Source organism: Mus pahari, chromosome X (assembly GCF_900095145.1).
Source record: "Mus pahari chromosome X, PAHARI_EIJ_v1.1, whole genome shotgun sequence".
NCBI classification, from domain to species: domain Eukaryota; kingdom Metazoa; phylum Chordata; class Mammalia; order Rodentia; family Muridae; genus Mus; species Mus pahari.
In genome coordinates this window covers 7,359,740-7,374,477 of record NC_034613.1, presented here as the reverse complement: position 1 = coordinate 7,374,477, position 14,738 = coordinate 7,359,740, and positions in this window count along the sequence as shown.

Sequence of the window (14,738 nt, the reverse complement as noted above, 5' to 3'; positions counted from 1 at the left end):
ACACACACACACACACACACACACACCTTACATATATTTCTTAAATGTAGTTATGTTACTTGGGTTGGACAATGTTCCCCATAAGAACAATAGCCCAACAAGAACCCTAGTTACCAGGTACAACAAACTTTTTTTTGAATGGTTGTTAAGTGTAGCCCAATAAATCCCAAAACAATATAAACTATTTCTTGGATGCCTCTTAGATGTTGTAGGAAAGCCCTTATTCTTGAAGATACCACATACTGGGTCCATTATACAATGTCAGGCTAAGCCATCTCCTACAGTGGAGATAAGAAGTAGAGCTATCAGGAAATATGAACACTACTAAAGAGTTTAATGAGTTTGCTGATTCGTTCAAGAAGTCTGAGAAATAATATGAGAATAGATTTTAAGCGTGTGGGACAATGGTGCTAGGAATGTAAAACTGGATCAGACAGGCTGAATTTATTGATATTGGCCCACACTGAGTGGAGATTCTTGGTTAAATATGGAAGCTTGAACAGTTTTTCTTTTTGAAGGTATCAGAAGTTTATATGAAGCATTTGTTGAAAGCTAGACTACTGAAACGGAGTTGAAGATGCCTGATATTCTTTGGCTTAGTGTTGATGAAGGGACTTTAAGGTTCAGGGAATTTGCAATGTTAGAGAGGGTACTCTGTATAAAACTCAATCCTCTACAATGGGAAGGCCCAGAAAACATGCCCTTTACTAATCCTATAAGACACAAAATTGTGAGAGGGTCACCAGCACATTTGAAGGGTTTTGTTTTTCCCCTTTTCCTTGTGCCAGACCTTAGGATTAGAGATGCTGCTGTTCAGTTGGATGAATTAAATGCAATGGGTTTAGGTGGGCCTGGAGGCACTAAGGCAGCAATGAGTGGCTGAAGGCAAGGTGATCATGGTTACTATAATGGGCAGCATAGACAAAACAATGTTCATAATGGCCTGACCTATGATGGACAGCACAGGCAAAGTGATTTTTACTGTGGCATCACTTGTATGAACATTTGGTACTGGTGAATCAATTATGGCATTTTGACATCAGGCATGAGATAAGAAGCCTACTGAATTTTTGTTTGATCTGTTATAAACGGGAAAATTCTCAAACAAATGAACGGTATGCTACATGGGATAGTGACAAAAGGGAATCTCAGTTTATGACACAATTTCCAGACTTGAGTCAGTATGAAGACCCAGAACCTTTTGAAAGAAAGGACAGTTGGATTCTGCTGACGAAGGACCTTGATGAAACATCTTAAAGTTTTGATGTTAGCCTTTCTCCAGTCTTTACCCAGAGGGACCTGCAGCATTTTACAAGGGCAACTGTATACCATGAGAAAGGAAGCAATCAGACTTTCCAGGGTCTATTGGATATTGGTTCTGAATTAATATTGAATCCAGGAGATCCCAAGAAACATTGTAGTCCTCCACTTAAAGTATGGGCTTATGAAGATCATATGATTAATGGAGTTTTGGCTGAAGTCCAACACAAAGTAGGTCCATTGGGTCCCTGAACTCATCCTATGGTTATTTCCCCAGTTCTAGAACGTATAATTTGAATGGACATACTTAGAAGTTGGCAGAATTCTCACATTGGTTCCCTGACCAGTGGAGTGAAGGCAATTATGATTGGAAAGGATAAATGGAAATCATTGAAGTTGCTACTACCAACAGAAATGGTGAGTCAAAGACAATAGTTTCCCTGGTAGAATTGCAGAAATTAGTGCCGTCATCAAGGACTTGGAAGTTGCAGGGGTGGATGCTCCCACCACATCTTCCTTTAACTCTTCTATGTGGACACTGCAGAAGACAGCTGGATTGTTGACTATTTAAAATTTAATCAAGTGGTGATTCCAATTTAAGCTGCTTTACCAGATATAGTGTCCTTATTTTATCAGATTAACACATCTCCTGGTACATGGTATGTAGCTATTGATCTAGCAAATGCCCTTTTCTCAGTACCTGTCCATAGGAACCAATAGAAGCAATTTGCTTTCAGTTAGCAAAGCCAGCAGTGTACCTTAACAGTTTACCTCAAGGACATAATAACTCTCTAGCCCTGTGTAATAACTTAATTAGAAGGGAGCTTGACCCTCTGTCTCTTTCACAAAAATATCACATTGTTCCACTATATTGACAATGTCATGCTGATTGGACTAAGTGAACAGGAGGTAGCAACCACTTTGGACTTGTTGGTAACACATACATTCATCAAAGAAAACTAGGGCCTGGTATAGTGATTGTTCTGCACAATATGCAGGCACTACACAGAAGTAGACAGCTGCAGCACTACAACCTCTTTCCGTTTCTTTTTTTTGGGATATCTTCATAATGGGCAGAATTTCAGGCAGTACACCTAGGGAGAACTATATTGCTTTCCAATGGGTCCTCTGTAAAATGCCTCGGAAACAGAGCTTCTTGAGAAATGAAAGGCAGTGCTTCTGGAAGGGCATAAAGAAAGGGAAACTGACCTATATGGGAACTGGAGCTAAGACCTCAGCCAATCATAACTACGGGCCTCTCTAGAGTTGACATAGTCCTTCAAATTTGTCCTAAATCAAGGATTAGACAGTCATTGGCCACAAGCACTCATGTCCTCATATCAGCTATGGTTTATTCATAGCCATGTCGTCCTGAAGTGTGTGTGTATGGGGACGCGTGGAGTCTTGACTTTTGACCAAACACTACAGTGTCCACTAATGATCTCTTGCCTTGCCTGCCACCCACAGCAACTTTCAATAACCCTGCAAGTTTCATCATTTCAGTCTGTTGCCTGCAGCCAGCTTTAACTTGGAGAGGGATATTCTTTGCAGACTTGGTGTTTAAGAAAATAAGTTAGATTTGGCATACTGAGTATTAAAGAAACCTAAAATCAGAAGAGTAAAAATCAGCTACAAGGTGCTAAACTTAAGTGCTCATATATAATTGAATTCCATCAATGATGCAAAATTATATTCAAATCCCCCTTTCTCAGAAGGATTTTCCTTCTATGCTGTGTTTGAATTCATGGGGGTTTTTCACACTTAGAGTAAGGACAAAGGTGTCTGTCAAGGCCCTTGTTATAAGAGGGCAATTAAAACTTCCTGGATCCGGTATGACTAACAAGAGCCCTAGTGCTCCTGAAAATACTTCACTAATTGCAGTCTCATTTAGTGGCAGTCCCAAACAAAAGCGGGCTACCTCAGTTTTTCACATTTAAATAAAGAGCATTCAACCCTTAAGAACTAGCTTCAGGAACATGAAAGTATGACCACCCACATCCCACATCCTGTCAAGGAAACCTTCATGATATCTCCAATGTCTTCTCTAGAAACCAAGAGCAGCCTGACTCCTTGGAGAATTTCCTCCTAGTGTATATGTACACCATAGACTTGCTTGTTATTGTTGTTGTTGTTGTTGTTGTTGTTGCTAAATTTTCCTTGAAATGACTGTAAATTCAAATGCAGTTTTTATGAAGTAACACAAGAAGCCTTTGTATCCTCCATGGAAACTATAGCAGAATGTCACAACCACAGAGGTAACAATAATATAAACTACGTACTCTATGCAAATTGCCACAATTTTGAATGTGTGCATGCATTTATGTGTGTCTAGTTTTAACGCAAATATATCACCCATGTATGCTCAGGTATCTACCACCACGTTTAAGATACAGGGGAAACATCCATTCAGAATAGTTCCAATATCACAAGGCTTTTGTCTTGCCCCTTTATGTACCTACCACTTTCTAGTCCCTTCCCCATGCTCTTTTACCCTCACTGAACTCTGGATGTCCATAAGGCCTTGCAGCCAATAACATGCTCTCTGAAACTGTATTGTAAAAATTTCATACATGTGCAATCATGTCCATAAACTTTTGCCTTTCACTCAACATAACTCCCTAGAGACTCACTTAAGCTGCTGTATGTATGAAAAGTCCATTTCTTTTCATTCGTTGTGAAAATAATTCATTCTGTGGTAAGGATGTACTGGTTTGTTTAAGCATTAGCAGGCTGAAGGACATCTAGTTAGCTTCTTGCTTGGAGTTGTTACTTATTTGTAACTTTCTTGTAAGCTGCGACTACATTTTCACATGTATTCCTGAGTGACCATAAGTTTTAATTTTTTCTAGAGTGGCTGTGTCATTTTTCCATTGCTGGCAATGTATGATTGATCCAGTTTCTCTGCATCTTAACCAGTAATTTAGTTTTTTATTGTCATTTATTTTAGTCATTAGGAAGTGGTGTATAGAGATAGTCTTTTAATATGAATTTTCCTGGTGGCTTATATGAGCAGTTTTATATGCTATATATTCCCTTCTATAAAATATCTTTTCTATTTCTTTGCTGAGATTCTTTTTATTCATTTATGTGCTACCTGAGTAGATATAAAGTGTTTCCTAAGGCATGGTATCCATGGAGCTGTGGATAGGGTAAAGTCTCTGGTCCATAGGAGTGAAGAGGCTTCCTGTCCTACTCTGTAATTGATGCTGGTATCTAGCTTTCTCTCAAAAGGGGCGAATAGTCTCTGGTTAGATAACAAAATAAAATGTTTTATTCTATCTCTTCTCATTTGCAATTAATTAATTAATTTTCTCATTAATCCCCTTTACAGGTACCTCTACGCTTGTCTAGTATTTTCAGAGTTCTATTTGATGTCTGAGTACTATGATGGTTTGAATGAAAATGGCCCCCATGGACTCATAGGAAGTAACATTTTTGTGACCTTGTACTTGGAGACTAGGAATGGTGTAGTGATTTGCATGTTTAACCCAGGGAGTGGCACTATTAGGAGGTGTAATCTTGTTAGAGTAGGTGTGGCCTTGTTTTGGTAACATGTGTCACTGAGGGTGGGCTTTGAGGTTTCAGATGCTCAAGCTAGGCCCAGTGTCTAACTCCCTTCCTACTGTCCACCAATACAGATACAGACTTTTCAGCTACCTCTCCAGCACTATACCTGTCTACATGCCAAGAAGCTTACTGCCATGACAAAAATGGACAAAACCTTTGAACTGTAAGCCAATCCCAATGAAATGTTTTCCTTTATAAGAGATGCTTTAGTCATGGTGTCTCTTAACAGTCATAGGAATCCTAACTAAGACAGGTACCATGAGCCTATCTAGGCTGCATTCTATTGTTAGGCTGAAGATAGAGAAATATCAAGCATGGCTACTTTCTTTTGTTAGGTGAGGGAACATACAATACCCTAAAATACACTGTTATTACAACTCCAGGGCCCCAGACCAGTTCACTTACTTGATGTATTTCAGGATCCCTTTTTATACTATCTCATAGATTTATGTCTGTCTCTTTCTAAAACAGTCTGGGAAAAGTATATGAACATCATTTAGTCTGGACAAGAAGTCTTATACAAAGATAAACTTCATCTCAATGTAGCTTAGTTTCATTTTCTACTACATATGGGCTTTTAAAAAATTCTATCATTTTTATTTTTATATTATTTATATATTGTTTTCTATTTTTACCCTACAGGTCCTTTTTGTATACATTATGAATTCCAGTTTAGTGTTTTTATAGGTTTCCTGAGTGTGGTTATTTGAATAAGAATGGCCTCCAGAGATTCATGTCTTCAAATGCATGTGGCTACTCTTAGGAGATATAGCCTTGTTGGAATAAGTATGACATTGTTGGAGGAAGTGCATCACTGTGGGGATGGGCTTTGAGGGCTCCTATGCTCAAGCTATGCCCAATATGACATAAGCAGTCTCCTTCTGCTGTCTATGGACCAAGATGTAGATAGAGCTTTTAGTCTTCTCCAGCACCATGTCTGCCTGGATGCTGCCATGATAATAATGGACTAAACCTCTGAACTGTAAACCAGCCCCAATTAAATGCCTTCCTTTATAAGAGTTTCCATGGTCATGGTATCTCTTCATAGCAATAGAACCCTAACTAAAACACAGAGTGCAAATGAGTGGATCTCTGAATCTATATCAGTTGTGTGTGTGTCTTTCCCTATTAGAATCTGAAATGGTTAGCTTTGAATATGGACATGATGGGATTTAGAATTACCTAGGAGTCGAACCTCCCACTGTCTCTGCAAAATTGTGTTCAGAGAGGTTTTATTCAGCTGGAAAGACCCACCATCTTGTGCTGGGAACCCAGGCTGAATAAGAAGAAGAAAGCAAACTGAGCATCAGTGTTCATCTTTTTCTGCTTCCTGACTATCGATGCAATCTGACCAGATGTTTCATGTTCCTCCCATCACAAATAGTGGTGCCATGGTGGTGATTACGCTCAAATGGTGAGCCAAAATAAACACGTTTTTGCTAAAATGTTTTTGTCAGCTGTTTTGTCATAGCACCAAGAAAAGTTACTAATCCAAAATCCACATGATCCACATGAACAAAGTGTTCCACAACTGGGGACACTCCAAAAAAACCACTGACTGAGATGAACTCTATTCAAACCATCTCTCTAGCCATTCAGGTTCTATTCTAGGGCTTCAATAAACATGGGATAGACTTTTTTGCTCATGGCAATTCTCCCAAGCTATTTGAGACTGCCATCTAGGTCACCAATGAAGTGTACATGTCATATCTCATCCCAAATATCTCAGCTCTCACAGAAGATTATGTTGCAGAAAGGGCACTTCACCACTAATTACTCTGCAGCCTCAGCTGTGGATGACATTTCATTTTGGGTATTTATTGTATCCTTTTTCAGGGAGTCTCAGAAACTTAATTAGCTGGTTCAAAGAACCCTAGAATCATAGAAATCTGCTCCATAGCAGGCATGGAAAAGCAGAAGAGTGGAAGGATAAAGTGAAAGCTTAATAAGATGCCCTAGAGAATGTCTTCTGGAAAACAAATAAACAAATCCTCTATCATTCATCCCACAAAAGTGAATCAAAATCAAGGCATTCATAGTACATAAGGATGAGTATTGATCTATGTGGTTAAATTATAAGATTCTAAATGAAAATCTGATCTACATTTTAGAGCAAGTAAAGTCACTCAGTATTAACAGGTTCCCTGCTTTTTACTCCACTCAGGGGACAAAGCATATCAAGATCATGTTTGCTCAAGGATGGTATGGAAGCAGGCAAGCTACTAAGTTTTTTCTCTTTTGCCTAGAATAGGTCATCGAGAAAATCAAGATTCCCCCAAGGCATATTTTCTGAACTTTTCTACCCTTACTCAAGGCCAAGTATATCACCTCTCAACTAAACTTCAGAATACATTCAGAGTAGGTTGTGTAGGAGAGAGTAAAGGACAAAAGACCACAGTGATTTTGCAAAACTAAATTAGATCATGACTGGCCCACACTAGCCTCTAAAGGTCAACATTGCTGGCTTCTCAATCTGTTTTGATTATTGCTGATCTGGGATGTTTTTCTGTCCACCGTTCTCTTTCAGTCACAAGTCACAGAAATCAACCCTTGATAACTTCATCCCAAACAACCTATTGGAATTGAAGACTCAATAAGCAGGCCTTGAGAAGGGCAAGAGATCCAATGACTGAAAACAGCTCATTACACATTCACAGGAACTATTCTCCACATAAAAATAGCAGAACAAATTGGTCCTGACTATTTTCTGTCCTTAGATTGGTATGGCTAAGAGGCAAATCCATACACTTATTGACCTCTTTGGGGTGATACCCCCACCTCTTGGCCACTAGGACCATATAATGAAGATGAGGTAGATCCTTTGATCAAAAGTAGGCTATGCCCAGTGTGGTAGAAAATGCATGTTACCTCAGAAATTGGGAGACTGAGACAGAAGTATCATAGGTTTGAGGACAGCCTGAGGTATTAAGTAAAATCCTGCCTCAAAAAAAAAAAAGGAAAGAAGGAAAAAGAACAATGAAAACAGTAACAATAATATAGACGACCCTCATGTGTATCAGATTCAGGCCCAGGCCCCAAGAACAGAAAGGTTTTTCTTAGCTAATTTTCTCTACTAGGTCTAGCACTCTCAATTCATTAGACTGAGTCTCAACTTCTGGCTTCTCTGTATAGCATATCCCAACCTTCACCTGACTGGCTCCAGCACACCTCCAAGTTCTCATAGAGAGGCTCTACTATAATTTCCTCCATCCCCACTCACCATTCATTCCCCATCCTTACTCCATCCCCAATTTAAGTGGACATTTTGTGCTTCTTCCTCACAGCCAGTGTTCCCACAGCTCTCTATCATTTTTGACAATAGTCCTCCAGTGATTGTTAAGGAGCCTAAAGGAAAAGAACATTGCTTTCTTTCTTCAAAAACAGGCAATGTTAAGGCTGTGGTTGATTTGATGACCTCTCTACCAGATAGACCTGGATTTGAATCCCACCTGTTAGCTAACTGTGTGACCTGAACACTCCACTTCCCTTTTTGGCTTCCAGTATCTTTGTCAGTAAAATAAGCAAGGAACAGATAGATAGATATTCATTGTACAGTCTCTTTTTTTTTTTTTTTTTGAGACAGGGTTTCTCTGTATAGCCCTGGCTGTCCTGGAACTCACTTTGTAGACCAGGCTGGCCTCGAACTTAGAAATCTGCCTGCCTCTGCCTCCCGAGTGCTGGGATTAAAGGCGTGCACCACCACGCCCAGCCCATTGTACAGTCTCATACCGATGTGGTGGCTGAAAAATGATCTTACAGAGGCAGAGACAAAAATAGTGATCATCAAAGGCTGGTAAAGTGGAAAATAGAGAGAACAAAGTTGGCTAGCAGGTACAAAATTAGAGTTAGACAGGACAAGTAAATTTCAGTGTTTTGAAGGACATCACAGTTGATATGATCAACAATTTACACTTGAAGATAGCTACAAGAGAGGACTCTGAATAATCCTAACCCAAAGAAATGATAAATGCTGGAGGTAATAAATATACAAATGAGTCTAATTTGAGAAGTATTCATTGTATATGTAAATGAAAATACCACACTAATACCCCTTAAATGTTATGTATCAACTATTTTTTCAAAAGACTAAAGCAATATTTTTTAAAAATGAGTTCTTGAAATATCTACATTGCTGAGTATATATTTGATGAATTAAGACTTAAGCCTGGCTCTAGGAAACAACTATAAAATTTAATTCCCATTACCATCAGCCTAGAGTGGATACACGGTCTTGCATATAGTGGAGTACATGTGTTTGGGGATCTGCAGAGATAGAATGGGGAGTACTATGCATTTGCCAGCGGTAGAAAGACCCTTTCACTTCAGCAGTGAATAGAAATGTAGGTATTCAGAGGTTGGTATCAGTCCAGCCTGGAATTCCATAAAGCACAGTAGTCTTAGAATACTACTGTTTCTCACCTGGATGCTGGTTTTTTAAAGTAGGAACACATTCACTTAAAAGCCCCAAACAAGCTGGGCATGATGGTGCAAGCCTTGAATTTCAGCACTTTTGAATCAGAGGCAGTCACATTTTTATGAGTTTGAGACCAACCTGTCCTACATAGTAAGTTCAAGGCTAGCCAAGGTTACATAATGAAACCCTGTTTCATAAGAAACAAGTTAAAACGTCATTTTTGTTGCAATCAAAGCAAGTCACAACTCCACTCTGGAGTCAAGAAAATGGGAAAGATTATATACTCCTTGGTTGAAGAAGCTGAATGGAAGATATATACAGGGATTGAGAGAATTGCTTGCTACCACTTGGAGACTCCATGCCATAAAAAATGCTAATAGTAGATGTAGGTTTAAACAAACTCTGGTCCCTGTCTATGTCTTTGACACTGTATTCTGTAGGCTAGCAATAGAGAAATGTTAACACCACTAAATTTCATGGTTATTAGAATCTGTTTAGTCCCTAAGAATCGCAAGCAACATAAAACTTGGTTTAGGCCTGGACTGGGACAGAATCCTGTTTTAGCTGGATGCAGTGATCTTCACTGCGGTATACGACAAAGCAGAGTATTTTTAGCAACCACACATTTCTTTGGATGGCCTAGTGTGGAATGTGTAAAGAGGAAAAATTCCTAGTGTCATGGGGGAACTGAGTTGGGGTAGGAACTATCCAGTCACTGAGGACTAATTTCTTCCTTAGGTATTCTAGGACTGTTGGTCCAGAGTCTCTTACTTCTTAAAGGACATGTGCACCATAAGGTCCACCATTGTTAAAACCAAATTCACTGTGGTACCTAGAAATTAGCTTAACATAGTGGCCATTGAGGGTAATTCCCATTGATGACAAACTTACCACTCTTGACTGTTCCTTAGCACTTGCTGTAGAGGGAATCATCTTGTAATATGCAGACCATGTAACTGGGGTGAATGAAAGAAAAACTGATAGCACAGGGATCCATCTTGCCTAAAAGCAGCTCTGGTGACCAGATGTTCAGTACAGCCACATCCATCTATACTGACCCTCACATCATGTCTCAGGGAAGCAACTAGCATGCTAACTCTCTTCCCGAAAAGCCACATCTATCTGATTCCTAAAAACTCATCTCTGAAGGAAAAAAACTACAGATGTACAAATGGCCAATTTCTTTCTTCTTGTTTTTATTGGTTTTTAAACACAACAAAATAAATTATAATAAGATACGAATGAAAACCACCATATTGAAGTTGGATAAAACAAGCCAACAGAAAAATAAGAACCCCAAGAGAAGGCATAAGAATCAGAGACCTACTCATCCACTCCATTCAGGAGTCCCATGAAAGTACTAAACTGAAAGCTATAGTATGTGTACAGAGGACCTGGTGCAGATCTGTGTAGGTGTTATATTGCTGTTTCAGTCTTTATTAGTTCAAATGAGCATTATTCAGTTATCTTAGAGGGCCTTGTTCTCCTGGGGTCTTCTGTCCCCTTTGTCTCACCCATGCCTTCTGCTTCCTCTTTTGTGGGATTCTCTGAGTTCTGTGATGAGGGATTTGATGGAGACATCTTGTTTAAAGCTGCGTGTTCCAAGCTGTCTCTCTTTACATAATGTCTGGCTGTCAGTCTCTATATTTGTCCCCATCTGTTGCAGAAGGAGCCCTCTCTGAATATGACTGAATAAGATAAAGATCTATGAGTATTGCAGAATATTATTAGTACTCATTTTATTGTTATTCAGTTTTTTAGACCAAAATTACCCTAGGTCTCTGGGTTATCTAGACTCTTGTTTTGGGTCACCCAAGCAGTGTCAGATATAAGTTCCATCTGACGGAGTATGCCTTAAGTCAAATCAGGGATCAGCTACGTACACCCACAAAGTGTGTGCCACCAGTGCCCTAGCATGTATTGTAGGCAGGAGAGATTGTAGAGCAAAGGTTTTGTGGTTGGGTTGGTGTTAACATTTCTCTATTGCTAGCCTACAGAATACAGTGTCAAAGACATAGACATGACATGACATGACATGACATGACAACATGACACTTAAGGTTCTATGTAGGCATCAGCTCAACCTCTCTATGTTCAATGAATTGTATGGATGTTGTCTTCAGCAATAGGGCTTTGCTGTCAGTTTGTGGAGAACAACCTATTGAAAATGACAAATTTCTAACTCCACGGCATTACACAAGACTGCCATGCTTGCAATAATTAAGGCTTAATAGTATCTTGGCCATTATCTTTACTTGATCCCCTCACTCCAAACTTAACAATAAGCCATTAGAATGACCAAACAATCTAAGGTGCTACTTCTATATCCAAAATCAACAGTAAAAGGAAAGAGATGATACCTTCACAATGTGAAAAATGATCTCTTGACAACCCTTTAGCAATATATTTTAGTACAATTCTTATCTCCCAGTTTTTCCTTTTTCATGTCCTATGAAAACCATGAGAGCTGAAGGGACTTCACATGTCATATAGTCTAGACTCCTCAAAATTCACCTTGACCACAGTGTCTCTGATCAATGGTCATCTATTTTTCTTAGAAATATTTCAGGGATGGTTATATTACTACTTTCCAAAAAAATCCATTAATTGTAGGCATATACTTATTATCATTTCTTAAAAGTTGCTAAGCATGTGCCTTGGTGTAAACTCTGCTCTGAAGTGTGTTGTGCTGGATAGTTTTATGTCACCTTCACACAAACTATAGTTGGAAGAGGGAACTTCAATAGATAAAATGTTCCCACCAGATTGGCCTATGAGCAAGCCTGTGGTGAATTTTCTGGAAAGTCCAACTCAGCATGGGAAGTATCATCCCAGGCAAGCGGTCCTAGATGCTGTAAGAAAGCAAGCTGAGCAAGCCTCTAGTAGCAAGCTGATGAGCAGCACTCATTCATGGCCTCTGAATCAGCTCTTGCCTCTAGGTTCCTGCCCTGTTTGAGTTCCTGCCCTGATACCCTTCAATGATAGAGTGTGATATATAAATATAAGCCAAATAAAACCTTTCTTCCATAAGCTGCTTTTGGTCATGGTATTTCATCACAGCAATACAAATTGTAATTCAGACACGGGTCCTTGTCTGTTCCTTTAGATCAACATAAGGCAAGCCTACTCCTTGTCAGGAGCACTTCAAATGAAGACAATCAAAATTCCATCTTCCTGGAGATTTGTTATGAATTGCTGTATAAATTCTTATCCCAAAACTAAGAAACATTTTATTGTCCATCATTCTTTGTGTTGGACAGGTCATTATAACAATTCACAATTGTTCTATAGGACTCTATTGGATATAAAGTATCCACTGTATGGAATCCTTTGTATACCTGAAGCCTGAGTTCTTGCTGTCTAGTGTCCATCTGTAGTCTGTCCTTGTAGATTCTTTCTGTCTCCATTTAGTTTTTCATTATTTATTTGTCCAGTCTTAACTCATTAGATGGTGATAATCTTCCAAAAAACAAAGGTAAAAACTTCTAGAAAATGTAAAGCATAAGAGTAAAACATCACATTGTTACTTCTCTCACATTCTATTGGTCAGAGAAAGTCACAGGGTCAGCCAAAATTCAAGACAGAGAAAATAGACTTTGTCTTTTGGAAGGAGAAGGAGTAAAGCACTATTGCCAGAGAAGATGTGGGATGGAAAGAATTTTTGCAGCTGTTGTTGATAGCAGAGCAATCATTTAAAGATACTTGAAGTTTCTGGTAGGCCAAATTCCTCACCATTCAACTCAATAGCCTCCTGAAACATTCTAGATTACATAACATACTTTTAAAAATGTCACCAGGAAGCAGAAAACTCATAGAAGAGCAAGTGTTCAATAACAAGTGTATTGAAAGCTGGAAAGAAAGGGACATTTTCATCATACTGGCAAACTGTTTCAAAACAAGAAGTCTTTGAATGTAAATGATCTATGACACAAACATTCGAATTTCAACCATATGACACAAACACTGGAGACTTCTACTATTTGAAAACAATTCAAAGGCTTAGAGTGTTACCTGAAGTAATTTGAAATTGTGCTGAGCTTCACATTTGAATACCACATGCTAAAAATGCAGAATTGAGTCACTGGAACTAGAAATGGGACCCTAGAGAGTCTTTAAAATGTACATATCAATTCAACTTTGCTGTTTTCTGCTACTTCTGCATGTTGGTCTACTTACAAACTGGAAGGAAGTATGTCAAGTGCCAAGAATACTTTAATAGTACATGACTTATACTGTCTTTAGTAATTTGTGCTTTTCGAATTCTTTTTTTCTAAATATTTTACTCTTAAAACTCAGTTTAGACTGCATGAGCTGGTAAGGGAGCCATCTTTGCTCCGGTGTGCCCAGGCTCCAGTCGTTGTCGGGGAGAGGGCCCTGTTTCTGGCTCCAGATGTCCAGGCACCATCCCCTCCAGAGGAGAGGTGCACCCAGGCTCTGGGTGTTGCCCTGGAGAGGGCCCCATTTCTGGCTCCAGATATCCTGGCACCATCTGCGCCACAGGAAAGGTGTCAACCCGGGAGCACTCTCACTGCCTGAGCTGGTAATGGAGCTATCTTTGCTCCAGTTCACCCAGGCTCCAGTCTGCACTAGTGAGAGTATGGATTACAGAAGCTACACAGCTTTATGACAGACAGAAGCAATGTAGCTTCTGGGACAGACCCTGTTTTGGGCTCCAGACATCTGGGTACTTTCCTGCGAGAGAAAAGGTGGCCACCCAGGAAGGCTCTGTCCACCAGAGCAGGTGAGAGAGACATATTGTGTCCAGGGTCCCTCAGAGTCTAGCCTGTGCGGATAAGTGTGCAAACTGCAGAGGGGACACATCTTCTGGGACAGGCCCCGTTTCAGGCCTACATCTTCACCCAGGAGGCAGGTCTGAACACCAGACCTCTATGTATCTTCCCTGCAAGAGGAGAGCTTGCATGCTGAGTACTCTGACCACTGAGACTCAGGAGAGAGCTGGACTCCCAGGACTACTGACAGAGGCTAACAGAATCACAGGAGGAACAAGCTTCAAACAGAGACAACAATAACAACTAACTCCAGAGATTACCAGATGGATAAGGCAAACGTAGGAATCTTACTAACAGAAACCAAGATCTCTCACCATCATCAGAACCCAGCACTCCCACCTCAGCCAGTCCTGGATACCCCAACACACCCACCCCAACACACCCAAAAAGCAAGATTCAGATTTAAAAGCATACCTCATGATGCTGGTAGAGTACTTTAAGAAAGGCATTAATAACTCTCTCAAAGAAATACAGGAGAACGCTGCTAAAGAGGTACAAGTCCTTAAAAAAATACAGGAGAATGCTGCTAAAGAGGTAAAAGTCCTTAAAGAAACACAGGAAAAGACAACCAAACAGGTGATGGAATTGAACAAAACCATCCAAGACATAAAAAGGGAAGTAGAAACAATAAAGAAAAACCAAAGTGAGCCAACTCTGGAGATAGAAAGCCTAGGAAAGAAATCAGGAACCATACATTGGAGCATCAG